Here is a 21,522-nt window from a genome sequence, read left to right on the forward strand (position 1 = left end):
CCTGTCCTTCACTATCTCCCAGAGCTTGCTCAAATTCATGTCAGTAGAGTCAGTGATATCTGACCATCTCATCCTCTGCCATCCTTTTCTCCATTTGCTCTCAATGTTTCGCAGCATCAGAGTCTTTTCCATTGAGTTGGCTCTTTGCATTAGGTGGCCAAAGTATTGAAGCTTCAATTTCAACATCAGTCCTTTCAATGAGTATTCAGGGTTGATTTCCTTTAGAATTGACTGATTTGATCTCCTTGTAGTCCAAGGGACTCTCAAGAGTCTTCTCTAGCACCCAATTAAAAACCATCAATTCTTCGGCACTTAGACTTTTTTAGGTGCAACTCTCTCATCTGTACATGACTACTGGGAAAACTATAGCTTTGACCACACAGACCTTAGTCAGCAAAGTGATGTCTCTGCTTTTTAATAGGCTGTCTAGGTTGGTCACAGCTTTTCTGCCAAGGAGCAAGCATCTTTTAATTTCATGGCTGCAGTCACCGTCAGCAGTGATTTGGAGCCAAAGAAAATAAAATCTGCCACTGCATCCTCTTTTTCCCCATCTATTTTCCATAAAGTGATGGGACCAGATGCAATGATTTTTGTTATTTAAATGTTGAGTTTTAAGCCAGCTTTTTCACTTTCCTCTTTCACTGTCATCAAGAGGCTCTTAAGTTCCTCTTCACTTCCTGCTATTAGAGCAGTATCATCTGAAAATCTGAGGTTGTTGATGTTTCTCCCAGCAGTCTTGATTCCAGACTGTGATTCATCCAGCCCGGCATTTCACGTGATGTGCTCTGCATATAAGTTAAATAAGCAGTGTTGTACTCCTTTCTCAATTTTGAACCAGTCCATTGTTCCATGTAGGGCACGAACTATTGCTTCTTGACCCGCATACAGGTTTCTCAGGAGACATGTAAGGTGGTCTGGTATTCCCATCTCTTTAAGAGTTTTCCACATGGTTGTTGTGATCCACACAAAGGCTCTAGCATAGTCAATGAAGCAGAAATAGATGTTTTTCTGGAATTCCCTTGCTTTCCCTATGATCCAACAAAAGTTGATAATTTGATCTCTGATTTCTCTGTCTTTTCTAAATCCAGCTTATACAACTGGAAGTTCTGGGTTCATGTACTATTGAAGCCTAGCTTGGGGGATTTTGAGCATTACCATACTACCATAAGAAATGAGCACAACGGTATGGTAGTTTGAACATGTTTTGGCATTGCCCTTCTTTGGGATTGGAATGAAAACTGACCTTTTCCCGTCCTGTGGCCACTGCTGAGTTTTCCAAATTTGTGACATATGAGTGCAGCACTTTAACAACATCATCTTTTAGGATTTTAAATAGCTCAGCAGGAATTCCATCACCTTCACTAGCTTTGTTCACAGTAATGCTTCCTAGGGCCCACTTGACTTTCCACTCCAGGATGTCAGGTTCTATGTAAGTGACCATACCTTCATGGTTATCCAGGTATTCCCAATTTTTATTTTGTAGTTCTATGGTTTCCCTTCAGATGTGAACCATAAAGTCACTTAAAAAAAAAAAAAAGAAGTTCATTAAAAATTTTACCAATAGATTTTCTTTACTATTTCACTTATTAAGTAAGAAAATTTCCACAGTAAGAAATATTAGTGCTCCTAGATTCATTATGTCATATATTTCATTACTTTTGAACTTAAACATTTAATATGAAAGCTCTAAAACTTGAAATTAAAATTTATATCAAAACAAAATCCCCAAAACTCTGAGTTTGCCTCTCTACCAAAAAAGATAAAAGAGTAGCTTTACTCCTTATCAGCCCAGAAACCAAGGTCTTTGGAATAAAGATACAAAAAAGTGAAAGTGTTAGTCACTCAGTCATGTCCGACTCTTTGTGACCCCATGGACTTTAGCCTGCCAGACTCCTCCGTCCATGGGATTTCCCAGGCAAGAATACTAGATCGGGTTGCCATTTTCTTCTCCAGGGGATCTTTCCAGTCCAGAGATTGAACCCTGGTTTCCTGCATTGAGGGCAGATTCTTTACCATCTGAGCCACCAGGCCCATAAAGATGCAAAGTGACACTTTTTTTTCCTCACTTAAGAGTGTGGTGCACTGGGAAGACCCAGAGGAATCGGGTGGAGAGGGAGGTGGGAGGGGGGATCGGGATTGGGAATACATGTAAATCCATGGCTGATTCATATTAATGTATGACAAAACCCACTGGAAAAAAATAATAATAATAAAAAAAATAAATAAATAAAATATAATAATTAAAAAAAAAAAAAAAAAAGAGTGTGGTATGGAGGAACTGTGTGTTTGTTACCAGATGTGTAGCTATGTGTGTGCACCTGTGGATACACAAGCATTTTTTTTTAAAGTTAATTTATTTATTTTAATTAGAGTATATTTACTTTACAACATTGTGATGATTTTTGCCATACATCAACATGAATTGCCTTAGGTATACATGTGTCCCCCCACCCCCATCCTGATGCCTCCCACTCCCTCCCCACCCAATCTCTTTAAGTTGTCCCAGAACTTTGGCTTTGGGTGCCCTGCTTCATGCATCTAACTCCCACTGGTCATCTATTTTACATAAGGTAACGTATATTTTTTGATGCTATTCTCTCAAATCATCCCACCCTCGCCTTCTTCCACTGGGTCCGAAAGTCTGTTCTTTACGTCTGAGTCTCCTTTGCTGCCCTGACAAGCATTTTATAATTATTTCATTACAACAATTTATGTCTGGTTGCTGCCATTGTTTTGGAACTTAAAAGTTCACTCTTTTGCTCCTGTGGGGTTATGCTGAAATACAAAATTAGTAGTTAAAACAACTTAATTCATACCACTTTAGGATTATTGATTTTTTACAATTTAATCACAATACCAATAAAAGTTACATCTTTAGATTTGTGCACAAAACACAAAATATGCTTATGCATATTCATTCTTGCAAACAGACATTTTAAAATAATTTGTTTTTACACCTTTTAACCAAAGAAGATTTAAGTTTTCAATTAAGGGTTTTTATTTGGCTGCTTGTGAGAAACCTTTTCTAAACAATCATTTTTGAGATCTTGCAACTCTTAAAAACCTCTTAAATACTCAATTAGCTTGCAGAAAATTTGCATGAATAACATGGCTTTAGGTCATGCTCTTTCAATTCCTTGTCTTTAAAAGCAAACAACTTATTAACCTATATTAAAAGTTCCCCATAAATAAAATTTTTAAAGAATCTCTCCTTATTTTGAATGATAAAATCTGTAATAATTTCTATCTCTTTGTCACTCTCTTGTCTTTTTGTCAGTGGGGTATAAGAAGCAGGTTGGGCTGACTTACCCAGTTTTGCTGAAGAACTTTGACCTGGCCATTTTAGTCTTGAAGTCTCCCCAGCTGAGAATTCGATGAGTACTTCACTGTTTTCCCATACATTAAAAAGTCCCGCTGAATGGGCTTTAGGGGAGTGTCCAGCTCCCCTAAGTTTCAAGTACATCCCAAAGATAGCAACATCTTGTCACAAATTACCTACAGTATACCAATTTCCAAATGCACGAATCAAGAACATTTATGTATACATTTATGTATACATTTAATATTTTAATGAGCATGTCCTTGGAACTGCCCTTTGTCTCAGTTCTCATAAGAAAAAAACATACCCCTGGACTATTCAGCCTTGGTTTACCCAGGGTATTTCCTTGATTCACACAGAGGAGCAGAACACTAAAAGTGAGTCTGTGATCTGTTGGTAAAAAGGCATGATCCCAGACCAGAGTTGGTTCTCAGGCTGCTCTCCAGGGAGGGGTCCCAAGAATGATTTCAGAGGCTTTTGATGCCAACATGGGTTATGCATCCAACTATCCATCTATTAAGCAAAGTAACTCCAATCAGGGGACCATAAATTATTGAACTGTACCAGACTTCCCACATTTGTTAAGATCTGTTGCTGGGTAGTAATTTAATTTGGCCAACACTTCAACAATTGCTGGGGAGGGAATGGAAAAGATTAGAATTGAGAAATCTGTGTAAGCAAGATTGTCTCTTACTCCTAGAGGCAAGACAGTCATGTTTGTACAGTGAAAAAGTCACATAAAAGGAATAGTTATGACATTCTCCCACTTCAATCTTTTAAGTAAGCATGAAATAATCTGAAGCTTACAAGAATCACAAGCATTGTCATTAAGCAGCTACATCTGTTAGAAATCCCTCATGTTCCTTGCACAAGTCTTTAAAAGACCTAAAGTAGACCTAGCATAAGTTCAGCTTACACAAATTTAGCTACAGTTTGTTTGGAAGAGAAAGATTCCACACAAATAAAAAATATATGTGGTAGAGCAAGAAAAGTTTTGGGGAGTGTTTTTTTTTTTAAAAAAACTCCCCATAATAGACTTATACCTGCTATAGTAAATTCTGTTACTGTCTTAGATTTCTTTCTTACACATTGAGCCAACTTTCTAAATATCTTTTATTCACTACGTACTATTTGAGAGATTGGAAGAATATACAAGGCATATATGTAAGTTGTGAAGCACAATAATAAAACGAGTGCCCGTGGAACCACCAACCAACCTAAAAAGTGAGCATCACTGAGATCTCCCATTGGACCCCTTTTTGGAAGAATATACAAGGCATATATGTAAGTTGTGAAGCACAATAATAAAACGAGTGCCCATGGAACCACCAACCAACCTAAAAAGTGAGAGCATCACTGAGATCTCCCATTGGACCCCTTTTTGGAAGAATATACAAGGCATATATGTAAGTTGTGAAGCACAATAATAAAACGAGTGCCCGTGGAACCACCAACCAACCTAAAAAGTGAGCATCGCTGAGATCTCCCATTGGGCCCCTTTTTGGAAGAATATACAAGGCATATATGTAAGTTGTGAAGCACAATAATAAAACGAGTGCCCATGGAACCACCAACCAACCTAAAAAGTGAGCATCGCTGAGATCTCCCATTGGGCCCCTTTCGTCTGTCATGCTTCTGCCTCCCCGCTCTAGGTAATTACTATTTCAGGCGGTTGTTTTTTTTTTTTTTCATTCTTCTCTTATCTTTATAATGCTGTCAAATACGTATGTGTGTGTGTGTGTGTTGGGATAAACTACTTCATTATGTTCGATTTTAAAGTTTATGTACATTTTCTGAGTTGGTTTTTATACTCTTTGTAGACTTACTTTTGAGGAGTTCAACTATGCTATTGCATATAGCTGCAATGGATTTGTTTTTCACTGTTGTGCAGTATTTTATTATGTGACCATGCCGTGTTTTATTTATCCATTTTCCTGTCAATGAACATTTGAATTATTTCCATGTTTTTTCCCTTATTATCACACTTAGCCATATACAATCTCTGATAGACCTGTGCATTTCTTTGTGGTGCATGTAGACTTTACCAGGTTATGGCAAATTGTTTTTGTTTTGTGTACTTTGTCTCTGTTTGTCTGTTTTTAAGGCTGTACTGTGTGGCTCCTGGAATCTTAGGTCCCAGATCAGGAATTGAACCCAGGCCCTGGGCAGTGAGAGCATGGAGTCCTAACCATTAGATGACCAAGGATTTCCCTTTTCCAAAGTGTTTATACCAGTTTACACTAACACAATATATAAGAATTCCTGGTTCTTTTCATCCTCACCAACACTTGATATTGTCAAATTTCTTTATTTAATTTTTCCCAAACTAGAAATATAAAACAACAACTTGCTGTGGTTTTAATTTGTATTTTCCGAATGACTAATAATTCTGAGCATCTTTTCATGTGCTACTGTATATTTTCTTTATTGACATTTCTGTTCAAGCCTTGTACCTATTTTTTTTAAACTGGGCTGTTTTTCTTCCTCCTGTTGTGTTTTGACTGCTTTTTGTATTTTGGATACAATTCTTCATTAGATATGTTTTCCAAATATTTGCTCTATCCTGTGGCTTCCTTTTTTATTTCCTTAACAATGTTTTTTGAAAAACAAAAATTTTTAATACTGATGAATTCCAATTTATCATTTTTTTTTTCCTGTATGGGTTATACTTTCAGTGTTGTATCTGAAACATCTTTGTTTAACCTAAGGTCAAAATTATTTTTGCCCTATATTTTCTTCTAGAAATTTTATAATTTTAGCTCTTATATTTAGTTCTCTTCTGTTTTAAGTTAATTTCTGTATGTAGTATAAGATAAGGGTTCAAGGTTTTCCAATTTTGCATGTATAGATAGTCTAGCACCATGTTTTCAAAAGGCCAACTTTTCTCTTTTGAATTACCTTGGTATCTTGATTAAAAATCAATTAATCATATAGAATCATCCCTTGGTATCTACAGGGAGTTTGTTCCAGGACCCCAGTGGATATCTAAATCCTCAGATGCTCAAGTCCCTTATATAAAATCATGTAGTATTTCATATAATCTAACACACATCCTTCCATACACTTTAAATCTAGTATAAATAAATCTATATACTTTTTTATCTCTAGATTACTTATATATACCTAGTACAATGTAAATATTATGTAAATATCTATAAGACTTACCCTTTCACTCTCTTTATTTTTATTTTTTTAATAAAACAGGTCTAAGTCCTTAAGGGTGGACCTAGAGGGTACCATGCTAAGTCAGATAAAGACAAATACAGTATGGTTTTACTTGTATGTGGACTTAAGAAACAAAACAAATGAACAAACATAGCAAAACAGAAACAGAGTTATAGGTACAGAGGACAAATAGGTGGCTGCCAGAAGGGAGGTAAGTGGGAGAAGGAAAGAAATAAGTGAAGAGGATTAACAGGTACAAACCTCCAGTTGCAAAATAAATGAGTCATGGATATGCAATGTATAGAGTGGGGAACATCATCAATAACTGTGTAATATCTTTGTATGGTAACTAGATTTATGGTGACATTTTGAAGTGCATAGAAATAGCGAACCACTATTTGTGTAACAGAAACTAACATAGTGTTGTAGGTCAATTATACTTCAAAAACAAGCAAACAAACAAATGCATAGGAAAAAAAATCAGATCTGTGGTTACCAGAGGCAGAGGGTAGGGAGAGGAGGAGTTGGATAAAAGTGATCAGGAGGCACAAACTTCCAGTTATAAATAAGTTCTACGAATGTAATGTACAACATTGATAAATATAATTAACCCCACTCTATGTTACATAAGAACTTCCTTTGTGGCTCAGATGGTAAAGAATCTGCCCACAGTGCAGGTGACCCGGCTTCGATCCCTGGGTTGGGAAGATTCCCTGGAGAAAAGAATGGTTACTCACTCCAGTATTCTTGCCTGGGAAATCCTATGGACAGAAGAACCTGGTGGGCTACAGTCCATGGGGCTGCAAGAGTCCTTCATGACTTAGCAACTAAACAACAACAATAATGTTATATATGAAAGTTGTTAAGAGAATAAATCCAAGGAGTTATCACAAGGAAAATTTTTTCTATTTTTAAATTTTGTATCTATATGAGATTATGATATTCACTAGACTTATTATGATGTCTATGGGGTTTTCCAGGCAAGAATTAGTCCATTCTGTCTAATGATTTTTGAGAGGAGGAGGGATTTGCACAGAAATGAAGATTCTGGCCATAATGATGTGAGAGCTGGTCAATCACTAAAATTCTCAGGGGAGATTTTCTTTTTTTAAACTTCTCTGCAAGCCGAGGCCAAAACCTGTTTTCTTTGTTCCCTACCTTTGTGAGAACAATTTCTTCCTCTGGAAAGTGTGAAAGGTTTAGTCACTCAGTTGTATCTGACTCTTTGCCACCCCCTGGACTGTAGCCCGCCAGGCTCCTCTGTCCATGGAATTCTCCAGGCAAGAATACTGGAGTGGGTAACCATTCCCTTCTCCAGGGGATCTTGCAGACCTAGGGATTGAACCTGGGTATCCTACATTGCAGGCAGGTTCTTTATCGTCTGAGCCACCAGTGAAGCCCTAGCTTCCTCAGACTAGACTTTCCTGTGTCCTAGCTTTACCTAGCATGGTCTTTCTGCTACAGCCCTGCCCTGGGTAGGCCCAAGGCTTTATTCTCAGCTCCCTCCATACAGTGGTCCTCCTGTCCTTGGTTCTTGTGCAGTATGGCTATAGGATAACTGAAGCCATCATCATTCACACTCGCCACTTATTTCATCACCTTTCCTAACCCCATGCTCTTCTCCCTAGCCTTGAACTCCCATTTTGGGATTTTCCTAGTGGCCCAGTGGTTAAGAATCTGCCTTGCAATGCAGGGAATATGGGTTTGATGCCTGGTCTGAGAACAAAGATCCCACATGCAGCTGGGCAACCAAGCCCCTATGAGCCACGACTACTGACTCTGGGCTCTAGAGCTAGTGAGTTGCAACTACTAAACCCACACGTTGCAGCTACTGAAGCCAACACGCCTAGAGCCGATGCTCAGCAATTAGAGAAGCCACCACAAAGCCTGCACACTGCAGTGAGGAGTAGCCCCCACTCGCCCCAACTAAAGAAAGCCTGTATGCAGCAACAAAGAGCCCACATGCTGCAAGGAAGACTCAGCACAGCAAAAGCAAAACAAAAAAAAACACCAAACACCCCCCCCCCACCACCATTTCACCCCTGCTTTCATCAGATTTCCCTTTTCTTCCTATACTGAATCTTACCATGTAAAAGAGTGAGCGAGAGTGTGTACTAGTATGTTGAGAATTTTGGGGGGATATCCAGCAGAAGAATTTCAGGATCTCTAGTCTTCCATATTGTCAAAACAGTCACAAATATCTCTGGAATCTGTCCCTTTCTCTCTGTCTCCATGACTCTAGTTCAGTCTGTGCTATCTACCTGCCCACCTTTCTGCTAAGTTTCTCTTATTCAGTCTCCTTCCCACTCTGATCCAGCTTCTTCGTTGCCATCCAGTTGCCTTTCTAACACCCATATCTGTGCACAGTAATGTCATCACTCCTGTGTATGGCATGCAAGGTCCCCCATTATGTGGGTTTTTTCCTATTTCTCCAGTCAAATATCCCATCGATTACCAGTTTTCACCATATACTCCGAAAATAGCAAGCAATTTGCAGTTTCCCAATGGGCTATGCTTTTTCACAAGTCTATCTGATTTATTTATTTTTGGCTGTGCTGCGTCCTTGTTGCTGCAAATGGGCTTTCTGTAGTTGCAGTGAGCATGGGCTACTCTATAGTTGCAGTGCATGGGCTTCTCATGTCAGTGGCTTCTCTTGTTTTGGAGCTCAGGCTCTAGGGCATGAAGACTTCAATAATCGTGATTCCCAGGCTCTAGAGCAGGGGCTCAATAGTTATGGCTCACCGACTTAGTTGCTCCGAGGCATGTGGGCTCTTCAAGGATCAGAGATCGAACCTGTGTCTCCAGCACTGGCAGGTGGATTCTTTACCAATGAGTCACCAGGTTGAAAAGCAGAGGCCTTACTCTGCCAACAAAGGTCCATATAGTCAAGGGTATGGTCTTCCCAGTGGTCACGTAAGGTTGTGAGAGCTGGGCTGTAAAGAAGGCAGAACGCCAAGAACTGATGCCTTCAAACTGTGGTGCTGGAGAAGATCCTGAAAGTCCCTTGGAGAGCAAGGAGATCAAACCAGTCAATCTTAAGAGAGATCAACCTTGAATATTCACTGGAAGGACTGATGCTGAAGCTGAAGATCTAGTAACTGGTCATCTGATGTGAACAGATGACTCATTGGAAAAGTCCCTGATGCTGGGAAAGATTGAGGGCAGAAGGAGGAGAGGGTGTCAGAGGATGAGATGGCTGGACAGCATCACTGATGCAATGAACATGAACTTGGGCAAACTCTGGGAGGTGGTAAGGGACAGGGAGGCCTGACATGCTGCAGTCCATGGGGTTGCAAAGAGTCGGACATGACTGGGCAACTGAACAACAACAACAGGGAAACCTCTTACAATCTTTTTTCCATGTCAATTCCTTTGTTCTGATACTCTTCTTTGGCTTCTTCCCCCGACCCCCACAACCCCCTCTCCCCCTGTAAACCTTGAAAACTCCTTCTTAACTTTAACACCCAGGTCAATCTTCTTGATAAACCCTTCTTGGTTTTTTCCCTCTCCTGAGCACAATTCATCCAGCCTCAATTGCTGGCTATGTTCCAGGTCGTGTGCTGGCCCAGGGGTTACAAAGCAAATAATCACATCTCACCCTCAAAGAACTCATATTCCAGTTCAGGGACTCACTGAAGAATGTGATTAATCATGCCCTTGCATATTGTACTTAATACTATTATAGTGCTTTATACCGGATGTGGATTTCTTTGTATACATGGGTATCTGATGTTTTTATTTCCATTCCAAATTATCAAATTTTATTCTGGTTTTATATAAAAGGGGGGAAAGAAATGCTTACAAATCTGTCTCATCCAAGTGCTCGGGCCTGGTGCACTGGGAAGACCCAGAGGGATCGGGTAGAGAGGGAGGTGGGAGGGGGGGATCGGGATGGGGAATACATGTAAATCCATGGCTGATTCATGTCAATGTATGACAAAACCCACTATGATATTGTAAAGTAATTAGCCTCCAACTAATAAAAATAAATGAAAAAAAAATCTGTCTCATCTACTAGTCTATGGGCTCTTTTAGAAAATGAATCCTATATGATTTGTCTGTGTGAAACAGTAGGCACTTAATAAGTGAATGGACAAATGAATACATACCTGTTCTGACATTCTGTAGTTCAAAGGTTATGTCTGTAGACTCTCACTCAGAACTAACAGCTTTCTCATCTTTTTTTCTGATTTTCCTTCATCCTTGCCTTTTAGCACTTAACATTTGATCATATGTATTTTTATATCGGGGTTTCCCTGGTAGTTCAGCAGTAAAGAATCTGCCTGCCTATTCAGGAGACACAGGTTTCCCGGGTTGGGAAGTTCCCCTGTAGAAGGAAATGGCAACCCACTCCAGTATTCTTGCCTGGAATATCCCATGGACAGAGGAGACTGGAAGGCTAAGGTCCATGGGGTCACAAAAGGGTTGGACATGATATAGTGACTAAACAACAACAACAACAACAAATTTTTATATTACTCTCTATTGAGACAATTTTTAAAAACTCATTCTCTCCATGTCTAGTGCCTTCCTTAAAGTGTTCAATGAAAGTGGAATTGAAGTTTTATGCTATAGATCATAAAGACAGGCCTGTTGAGCTAGTCTTAGAAATAATTACTTAAATCACTCAGAGTTAAAATAACTTAAAATTTAAAACTTAAGTAGTTAAAAAACAGAGTCTTCCAGTTAAAAGGGGTCCTGTGCACGAATAGTTGGCCGGCTAACTAGTTAACTAACTAAAAGTTAAAAAGAACTTTTAACATTTGAACTTTTTAACTAACTGAAGTTTCATCCATCTGAAGGAACAAGCCATGTCATGAACTGAATAGAGACATTAAGGCTACCCGAGCGTGCCTTTAAGTTTCTCAGCAGTAGGTGGCGCTCACATCACAGAGTTGAATGGTCTTTAACCTGCTGGTTTCCCAAAATACTGACGACGAAAAAGTAGTTCCTTGCATTCATTATGTAAACTGAGGGCCCAGTATATAATTGTTATAAAGATAAAAAATAAACATTGTGTTAAAAATAAGTATTATTAATATTTTGCCCAGCTTCTGTTGGTTGGTCCTCTAGACACTCCAGGAAGTTTCTTTGCCCGAGTGGTTTAACAACAACAACAAAATCTGCTTAGAAGAGACAAAGGCATTAAAAGTGGCAGCTGAGCATGATGTGAAGTTATTTAATGAGTGAAAGTTTGGAATTAGGCAGATCTACAGTTATATACAAAACTAGCCAATCTGATCACATGGACCACAACCAGTCCATCCTAAAAGGAGATCAATCCTGGGTGTTCATTGGAAGGACTGATGTTGAAGCTGAAACTCCCAATACTTTGGCCACCTCATGTGAAGAGTTGACTCATTGGAAAAGACCCTGATGCTGGGAGGGATTGTGGGCAGGAGGAGAAGGGGACGACAGAAGATGAGATGGCTGGATGGCATCACCGACTCGATGGACATGGGTTTGAGTAAACTCCGGGAGTTGGTGATGGACAGAGAGGCCTAGTGTGCTGCGGTTCATGGGGTCGCAAAGAGTCGGACACGACTGAGCCACTGAACTGAACGGAACCGTTATATACAATAGGGGTATTAATACTACTTCACGCTATTTTTAAAGATAATGTTTGTTGAGTGTGTACTATGTACCAGGTACTAGGCTTCACTCTTTGTATGAATTATGTAATTTAATCATCACAACAATCCTGTGAGGTAGGGGCTTTGCCAGTTTAAAAACTAATTCTTCCTAACTCTGGTCCAAGACAGTGGAGTAGGTAGATCCTGAGTTCCCCTCTTCTCACAGGCACACCAGAGCAGCTACTGATCAGAAAGACCAGAATCCATAGAAAAGATCTACTAGTAAAAATATGAAGAAGGAACTGGAACAAGATGGATGGGGGTGGGGCAGAGTTGCAGTACAGTTAAGACCCATACCCCCAGGTGGGCAACTCACAAATGGGAGAACAGTTACAACTACAGAAATTCTCCCCAAGGAGTGAGGGGTCTGAGTATCACGTCAGGCTCCCCAGCCTGGGGTCCTGCACCAGGAAGATGAGTCCCCAGAATGTTTGGCTTTGAAGGCCAGCAGGGCTTACTTTTAGAAGACTTAGAGGACTAGGGGAGATAGAGACTATACTCCTAAAGAGCACACAAAATCTCTCACACTTCTGGGGCTCAAGACAGTAGTAATTCTTTAGGGAAAGAAGCCTGGGTCAGACCTACCTGATGATCTTAAAGAGTTTCCCAGAGAGGCTGGAGACAACTGGAGTCACCCTAGGGACACAGCCTAGTGCAAAATGAAAAGACTGCCTACTGAATGGGGGCTTCCCTGGTAGCTCAGCTGGTAAAGAAAACCTGCAATGTGGGAGACCTGGGTTCGATCCCTGGGTTGGGAAGATCCCCTGGAGAAAGGAATGGTTACCCACTCCAGTATTCTGGCCTGGAGAATTCCAGGGACAGAGGAGCCTGGCAGGCTATAGTCCATGGGGTTGCAAAGAGTCAGACATGACTGAGCAACTTTCACTTTCACTGAAGGGAGAAAATATTTGCAAACAATGTGACTGACAGGGCTTAGTTTCCAAAATATACCACAGCTCATATAGCTCAGTATCAGAAAACAAACAACTCAATCAAAAAATGGGCAGAAAGCTTAATAGACTTTTTTTTAAAAGAAGACATGGGCTTCCCAGGTGTTGCTTGTGGTAAAGGATCCACCTGCCAATGCAGGAGATGCAGGTTCGGTCCCTGGGTTGGGAAGATCCTCTGGAGGAGGAAATGGCAACCCATTCCAGTATGCTTGCCTGGAAAACTCCCTGGACAGAGGAGTCTGGCAGGCTATAGTCCATAAGACTGCAAGAGTCAGACATGACTAAGTGACAGACACCCACCCACCCACACACACACACAGACACACACAAAAGACATAGAGGTGGCCCACAGGCACATGAAAAAGTGCTCAACATCTCTAATTATTAGAGAAATGCAAATCAAAACTACAGTGAGGTATCACCTCACACTGATCAGAATGGCCATCATCAAAAAGTCTACAAACAATAAATGCTGGAGAGGGTATGGAGAGAAGAGAGCCCTTCCACTCTGTTGGTGGAAAGGTAAATTGCTGCAGCCACTATGGAATAGAGTATTTTAGTTTCTTTAAAAAACTAAAAATAGGATTACCATATGATCCAGCAATCTCACTCCTGAGATTATATTTGGAAAAGATGAAAACCCTAATTTGAAGAGATACATGCACCCCAATGTTCATAACAGCACTATTTATAATAGCTTAGACACGGACGCAAACTTAATGTCCATTGACAGATGGATAGACAGAATATGGATAGACATGAAAATTACTTAGCTATAAAAAGATAGAATATGATATATATATATATGGTGTGTACATATATATATATATATATATAAAATGAAATTTTACTCAGGCTTAAAAAGAATGAAATATTGCCATTTGCAACAACACGGGTGGACCTATGGATTATCATAGTGAAGTAAAGACAAAGACAAATATCATTTGATATCACTTATATGTAAAAGAGGAGAGTGGAAAAGTTGGCTTAAAGCTCAACATGCAGACAACTAAGATCATGGCATCTGGTCCCATCACTTCATGGAAAATAGATGGGGAAACAGTGGAAACAGTGTCAGACTTTATTTTTTTGGGCTCCAAAATCACTGCAGATGGTGACTGCAGCCATGAAATTAAAAGATGCTTACTCCTTGGAAGGAAAGTTATGACCAACCTAGAAAGCATATTAAAAAGCAGAGACATTACTTTGCCAACAAAGGTCTGTCTGGTCAAGGCTATGGTTTTTCCAGTGGTCATTTATGGATGTGAGAGTTGGACTGTAAAGAAAGCTGAGAGCCGAAAAATAGATGCTTTTGAGCTATGGTGTTGGAGAAGACTCTTGAGAGTCCCTTGGACTGTAAGGAAGATCCAACCAGTCCATCCTGAAGGAGATCAGTCCTGGGTGTTCATTGGAAGGACTGATGTTGAAGCTGAAACTCCCAATACTTTGGCCACCTCATGTGAAGAGTTGACTCATTAGAAAAGACCCTGATGCTGGGAGGGATTGTGGGCAGGAGGAGAAGGGGATGACAGAAGATGAGATGGCTGGATGGCATCACCGACTCGATGGACATGGGTTTGAGTAAACTCCGGGAGTTGGTGATGGACAGGGAAGCCTGGCGTGCTGCGATTCTTGGGGTTGCAAAGAGTCGGACACGACTGAGGCACTAAACTGAACTGAACTGATATGTGAAATCTAAAAAAAGAAACAAATGAACTTAATTACAAAACAGAAATAGACTCACAGACATAGAAAACAAATTTATGGGGACTTGATGCGAAAAACTGACTCATTTGAAAAGACCCTGATGCTGTGAAGATTGAAGGCAGGAGGAGAAGGGGACAACAGAGGATGAGATGGTTGGATGGCATCACCGACTCAATGGACATAAGTTTGAGTAAACTCTGGGAGCTGGCGATGGACAGGGAGGCCTGGTGTGCTGCAATCCATGGAGTCGCAAAGAGTCGGACATGACTGAGCGACTGAACTGAACTGAACTGAAAGGTGAAAGGCAGAAAGAGATAAATTAAGAATTTGGGATTAACATATACACACTACTATATATAAAATAGATAAACATCAAGGACCTACTGTATAGCACAGGGAACTATATTCTATATCTTGTAATAATCTAAATGGAAAAGAATATGAGAAAATATATATTCAGTTTTATATATATGTATATACCTGAATCACTTTACTGTGTGCTTGAAACTAAGACAACACTATAACTAAACTTCAATTTTTAAGAAAGTGAAATACTATTTAGCCACAGAGAAGAATTAAATTTTGCCATTTGTGATAACGTGTATGGACATGAAGGGCATTATGCTTGATGAAATAAGTCAGACAGAGAAAACAAATGCTGTATGTGATCACTTATGTATGGACTCTAAAAAATGAAACAAATGAATACAACAAAACAGAAACGGACTCACAGATGCAGAGAACAAAGTAGTGCTTACCAGTTGAAAGAGGGAATGGGACAGGAGCAAGATGGGGGTAGGAGATTAGGAGGTACAAATTAATATATATATATACATATATATATATATATATGTATAAAATAAATATTCAAGGTGAAGAGTGTTGTTAGAATATGTGGGTACAATGAAGTGAACTAAAGTCAGTTAAGTTAGTTTTCTGCAGTGTTTCCACTGTTCTGGTAACAACAAAATACACATTCCTGTATGAGCTATGAAACATGAATGGGGTGATTTGAGTGATTTCACATATGAGTCTAATGCTCTTAAATTTGCATTTAAAACTGCCATTGCGCAATATAAAGATGAATGGTAGCATTCATGCTAATAATTTGAATTTTAAATTTTTCTTTACTTTGAACAACACAAAATAGCAAATTAAAAGTACTATGGTAAGTTGAGAGAGAGAGAGACCTTGGAAAAAAGGAAAAAAAATTACATTTTTAGGACTTTTAACAGCATATTATTCCTGCTTTTTGAACAAGGGGTCTTGCATTTTTATTTTGCATTGGGCCTTGCAAATTATGCGGCTGGCATTGTTCATAGCTTTGACTCAAATGTAACTTTTCTATAAGTCAATTTGAGTACTGACTCAGCCTCTATTCTGCCTAGTGTAAAAACTTGATTGCTCCCATATAGGAAAATTCAGTCCAGTTCAGTAATTTGTCATGTTATGTTCGAATCACGGTTAATTCTGAGTCCTACTCATCCCAAAATGGCCTCTTTTGTTCTGGGTTGATATCTAAGCATCGAGGAGAGCTTTCTGGTTCATTGTCATCCCTGGCCAGCACCTGCTGCTAATGTTGGTCTTGTCTCATCTTTTTTTATTTGTGTCTATATTTGCACTGCATTTGATGACATAATGACAAATAATTGAGGCTCTTTTCTAAGTTCTTGACTTGTTTCATTCATTTAATCTGCATAAAAATCCTATGAGGTAGAAAATATTATTACATTCATTTTGCAGGTGAGAAAACCAAGGTACAGAGGAGTTAGGCAAATTCTCCAAGGTCACACATCTTGGAAGTTGCAGATAGACTGGCTGTAGTACCTGCTGTCTTAATTATACACTAGACTACATCTCTCAGCCCGGTGTTCCCCCAAAGGTCCTACTTGGTCATGATAAATGTTTTTGGTTTTCCATTTGTTTTTTCTTAAAATAGTATTAAATTTGGCTAGATTTTTTTAATTTAATTTTTTTAATTCATAAGAGAAATTGGCTTATGATTTTATTTTCTTCCTTATTTGGATATCAAAGTTGTGTGTGTGTGTGTGTGTGTGTGTGTGTGTGTTAGTCACTCAGGCATGTCCGACTCTTTGTGACCCCATGGACTGTGGCCTACCTGGTTCCTCTTTTCATGGAATTCTCCAGGCAAGAATATTGGAGTGGGTTGCCATTTCCTTCTCCAGGAGATCTTCCCAACCCAGGGATGGAACCCAGGTATCTTGCATTGCAGGCAGATTTTTTTCACCGTCTGAATCACCGGGGAAGCCCAATCAAAGTTATACTAGTCTCATAAAATAAATTGGGTGGCTTTCCCTATTTTTTATTCTCTGAAAATGTGTGAAACCTTATTTGTTCTGTGAAGTTTGGGAAGAGTTTATACATGAAACTGTCTGAGCTGGTGACTTTTTGTGTGGGGATAGGACTTCCCAGATGGCACTAGTGGTAAAGAACCCACCTGCAAATTCAGGAGATGTAAGAGATGCAGGTTCGATCCCTGGGTCGGGAATATCCCTGGAGAAGGAAATGGCAACCCACTCCAGTGTTCTTGACTGGAAAACTTCATGAACAGAGGAGCCTGGTGGGCTACACAGTCTATGGGGTCGCAAAGATTCAGGCTCGACTGAGGACACACACACACACACACACACACACACAGAGACTTTTATCAAACTAGCTTCTCTCCAGAAGACTCTCAACTAGATTTGAGTCTCATGCAGAAACACTGACTGACATCTGCCCCCGACTGCCCAAGGTGCAGACTGCAAGTGGCAGAGGTAATGGCTGTTAAGTTTAAACTGGGGCTGTTCATAATGTGCTTAATTTTCCTGGTTGTATGGGCACCTAACAGAAGCAGAAGATATTAAGAAGAGGTGGCAAGAATACGCAGAAGAACTGTACAAAAAAGATCTTCAAAACCCAGATAATCACGATGGTGTGATCACTCACCTAGAGCCAGACATCCTGGAATGTGAAGTTAAGTGGGCCTTAGGAAGCATCACTATGAACAAAGCTAGTGGAGGTGATGGAATTCCAGTTGAGCTATTTCAAATCCTGAAAGATGATGCTGTAAAAGTGCTGCACTCAACATATCAGCAAATTTGGAAAACTCAGCAGTGGCCATGGGACCAGAAAAGGTCAGTTTTCATTCCAGTCCCTAAGAAAGGCAATGCCAAAGAATGCTCAAACTATGGCACAACTGCACTCATGTCACACTCTAGGAAAGTAATGCTCAAAATTCTCCAAGCCAGGCTTCAACAATACGTGAAACATGAACTTCCAGATGTTCAAGCTGGTTTTAGAAAAGGCAGAAGAACCAGATATCAAATTGCCAACATCTACTGGATCATCAAAAAAGCAAGAGAGTTCCAGAAAAAACATCTATTTCTGCTTTATTGACTATGCCAAAGCCTTTGACTGTGTGGATCACAATAGACTGTGGAAAATTCTGAAAGAGATGGGAATACCAGACCACCTGACCTGCCTCTTGAGAAACCTGTATGCAGGTCAGGAAGCAACAGTTAGAACTGGACATGGAACAGCAGACTGGTTCCAAATGGGAAAAGGAGTAGTCAAGGCTGTATATTGTCACCCTGCTTATTTAACTTATATGCAGAGTACATCATGAGAAACGCTGGGCTGGAAGAAGCACAAGCTGGAATCAAGATTGCCCGGAGACATATCAATAACCTCAGAGATGCAGATGACACCACCCTTATGGCAGAAAGTAAAGAAGAACAAAGGAGTCTCTTGATGAAAGTGAAAGAGGAGAATGAAAAAGTTGGCTTAAAGCTCAACATTCAGAAAACTAAGATCATGGCATCTGGTCCCATCACTTCATGGCAAATAGATGGGGAAACAGTGGAAACAGTGGCTGACTTTATTTTTTGGGGACTCCAAAATCACTGCAGATGGTGACTGCAGCCATGAAATTAAAAGATGCTTACTCCTTGGAAGGAAAGTTTTGACAAAACTAGACAACATATTAAAAAGCAGAAACATCGTTTTGCCAACAAAGGCTATGGTTTTTCCGGTAGTCATGTATGAATGTGAGAGTTGGACTGTGAAAAAAGCTGAGCACTGAAAAATTGATGCTTTTGAACTGTGGTGTTGGAGAAGACTCTGGAGAGTCCCTTGGACTGCAAGGAGATCCAACCAGTCCATCCTGAAGATCAGTCCTGGGTGTTCATTGGAAGGACTGATGTTGGGCTGAAACTCCAATACTTTGGCCACCTGATGCAAAGAGCTGACTCATTTGAAAAGACCCTGATGCTGCAAAAGATTGAGGGTAGGAGAAGGGGATGACAGAGGATGAGATGGCTGGATGGCATCACCGACTCAATAGACATGAGTTTGGGTAAACTCCAGGAGTTGGTGATGGACAGGGAGGCTTGGCGTGCTGCAGTCCATGGGGTCGCAAAGAGTCAGACATGACTGAGCGACTGAACTGAATGGGACCCAGACCACTTCAGAATAGGCAAAGCCTGGCTCTCTGGTCTTCCTGAAGAATCAAGGAGGTACCTAATGTTTTAGTTGCTCTTTTCTGCTTCAGTTAGTTTGTGTAGATTCTCTTGTCTGCCACTAGGACTAACCTTTACACATAATATTAATAATTACACATAATATTAATACATGATCACTTTTTGTATATTCATACTCTGTTTATTTAGTACTAATTTTTTTTAGTCCACTTGAGTGATCACGTCTGATAGGAGTATATTAAAATATAACATGCAAAATACTGAAAGAGAAAATCAAAGTTGGAGGATTGACACTACCAGACTTTGAGATATTCCTATAAGGCTACAATAATCAGGTCAGTTGTGGTATTGGCAAAAGGTAAAAGAAAAAGCAAACAAATAGATCAATGGAACAGAATAAAGCCCCACAGATAGAGCTGGAAATATAGAACCCTTTAAATATGTAAACTGCTCTTTGACAAAGAACTAAAGGGGAAACAATTGAGCAAAGATAGTCTTTTCAGCAAACGAACATCCACATAAAACAAAAGAATCTAGACTCAGACCTCATTCTCTTCATAAGAATTAATTCAAGGTGGATCACAGACCTAAATGTAAAGTGCAAAACTGTGAAAAATCTTAAAAGATAACATAGGAGAAAACGTAGATGATCTGGGGTTTGATGATGATATTTTTGATGCAACATTAGGGGTGCAATCCATGAAAGAAAGATAGGCTGGACTTCATTAAAATTAAAATTTTCTCCTTCGTGAAAGACACTGCCAAAAGAATGAAAAGAAAAGGCACAGGCTGGGAGAAATTCTTTGTAAAATATACTCTGGTAAAGGACTGTTAACCAAAATATACAAGGAATTTTTAAAATTCAGCAACAAGAACACAAACAACTTGGCTTGAAAATGGGCCAAAGACCTTAACAAAGAAATAAAATTTATATTTTACTGAAGAAAATATAAGGATTGCAAGTAAGTATATGAAAAGATGGTCCGTATCATACATCATCAGGGAAGTGCAGATTAAAACAGAAAAGGGATATCATTACATATCTATTACAATGGCCCAAATCCAGAAAGCTGACCACACCAAAATGCTGATAAGGATGTGGAGTAACAGGAACTCTCATTCATTGCTGATAGGAGTGAAAAATGGTACAGCCAATTTGGAAGACAGTTGGTAGTTTTTTTTTATAAGCATACTCCTACCATAAAGTCCAACAGTCATATTCCTTACCAAAGCATTCACCCAAAGGAGTTAAAACCTTTTGTTATTATTTAGTCGCTAAGTTGTATCTAACTCTTTGTGACCCTGTAAACTGCAGCATGCCAGGCTCCTCTGTCCTCTACTATCTCAAGTGTGTTGAAATTCATGTCCACTGAGTCAGTGATGCCATCTAACCATCTCATCCTCTGCTGTCCTCTTCTCCTTTTGCCTTTGATCTTTCCCATCATCAGGGTCTTTTTCAATGAGTTGGCTCTTTGCATCAGTTGGCCAAAGTATTGGAATTTCAGCTTCAGCAACAGACTTCCCTACGAATATTCAGGGTTGATTTCCTTTAGGATTGACTGGTTTGATCTCCTTGCAGTCCAAGGGCTCTCAAGGGTCTTCTCCAGCACCACAATTAGAAAGCATCAATTCTGTGGCACTCAGCCTTCTTTATGGTCCAACTTTCACATCTGTACATGACTACTGGAAAAACCATAGCTTTGACTATATGGATCTTTCTTGACAAAGTGATGTCTCTGCTTTTTAATATGTTGTCTAGATTTGCCATAACTTTCCTTCCAAGGAGAAAGTGTCTTTTATCAATAATTTCATGGCTGCAGTCACTGTCCACAGTGATTTTGGAGCCCAAGAAGAGAAAATCTGTCACTACTTCCACTTTTTCCCTTTCTTCTTGCCATGAGGTGATGGGACTGGATGCCATGATCTTAGTTTTTTAAAAAAATTATTTATTTTTAATTGAAAGATAATTGCTTTACAATATTCTGTCAGTTTCTGCCAGATACCAACATGAATCAGCCATAGGTACATGGACATCCTCTTCCTCTTGAACCTGCCTCCTGACTCTCACCCAATCCCACCCCTCTAGGTCATCACAGATTATCGGATTAAAGCTTCCTGCGTCATACAGCAAATTTCCACTGGCTATCTAATTTTACATATGGTAATATATATGTTTTAATGCAACTCTCTCAATTTTTCCCGTTTTCCCCCCGATGTCCGCAAGTCTGTTCTCTACATCTGTGCCTCCGTTGCTGCCCTGAAGATGG

At 39.7% G+C, this 21,522-nt stretch overlaps 1 long non-coding RNA gene across 1 annotated transcript; it reads left to right on the forward strand.

Annotated features, from left to right (window-relative positions):
- The first annotated feature begins 1,283 nt into the window (after positions 1 to 1,283).
- On the forward strand, positions 1,284 to 20,515 carry LOC122427811. Its single transcript, XR_006265547.1, has 3 exons — positions 1,284 to 1,459; positions 17,912 to 17,915; positions 20,504 to 20,515. It is a non-coding gene; the product is annotated as an uncharacterized LOC122427811 (long non-coding RNA).
- The last annotated feature ends 1,007 nt before the right edge of the window (positions 20,516 to 21,522 follow it).

The sequence above is a fragment of the Cervus canadensis genome, chromosome 2 (assembly GCF_019320065.1).
Source record: "Cervus canadensis isolate Bull #8, Minnesota chromosome 2, ASM1932006v1, whole genome shotgun sequence".
NCBI lineage: Eukaryota > Metazoa > Chordata > Mammalia > Artiodactyla > Cervidae > Cervus > Cervus canadensis.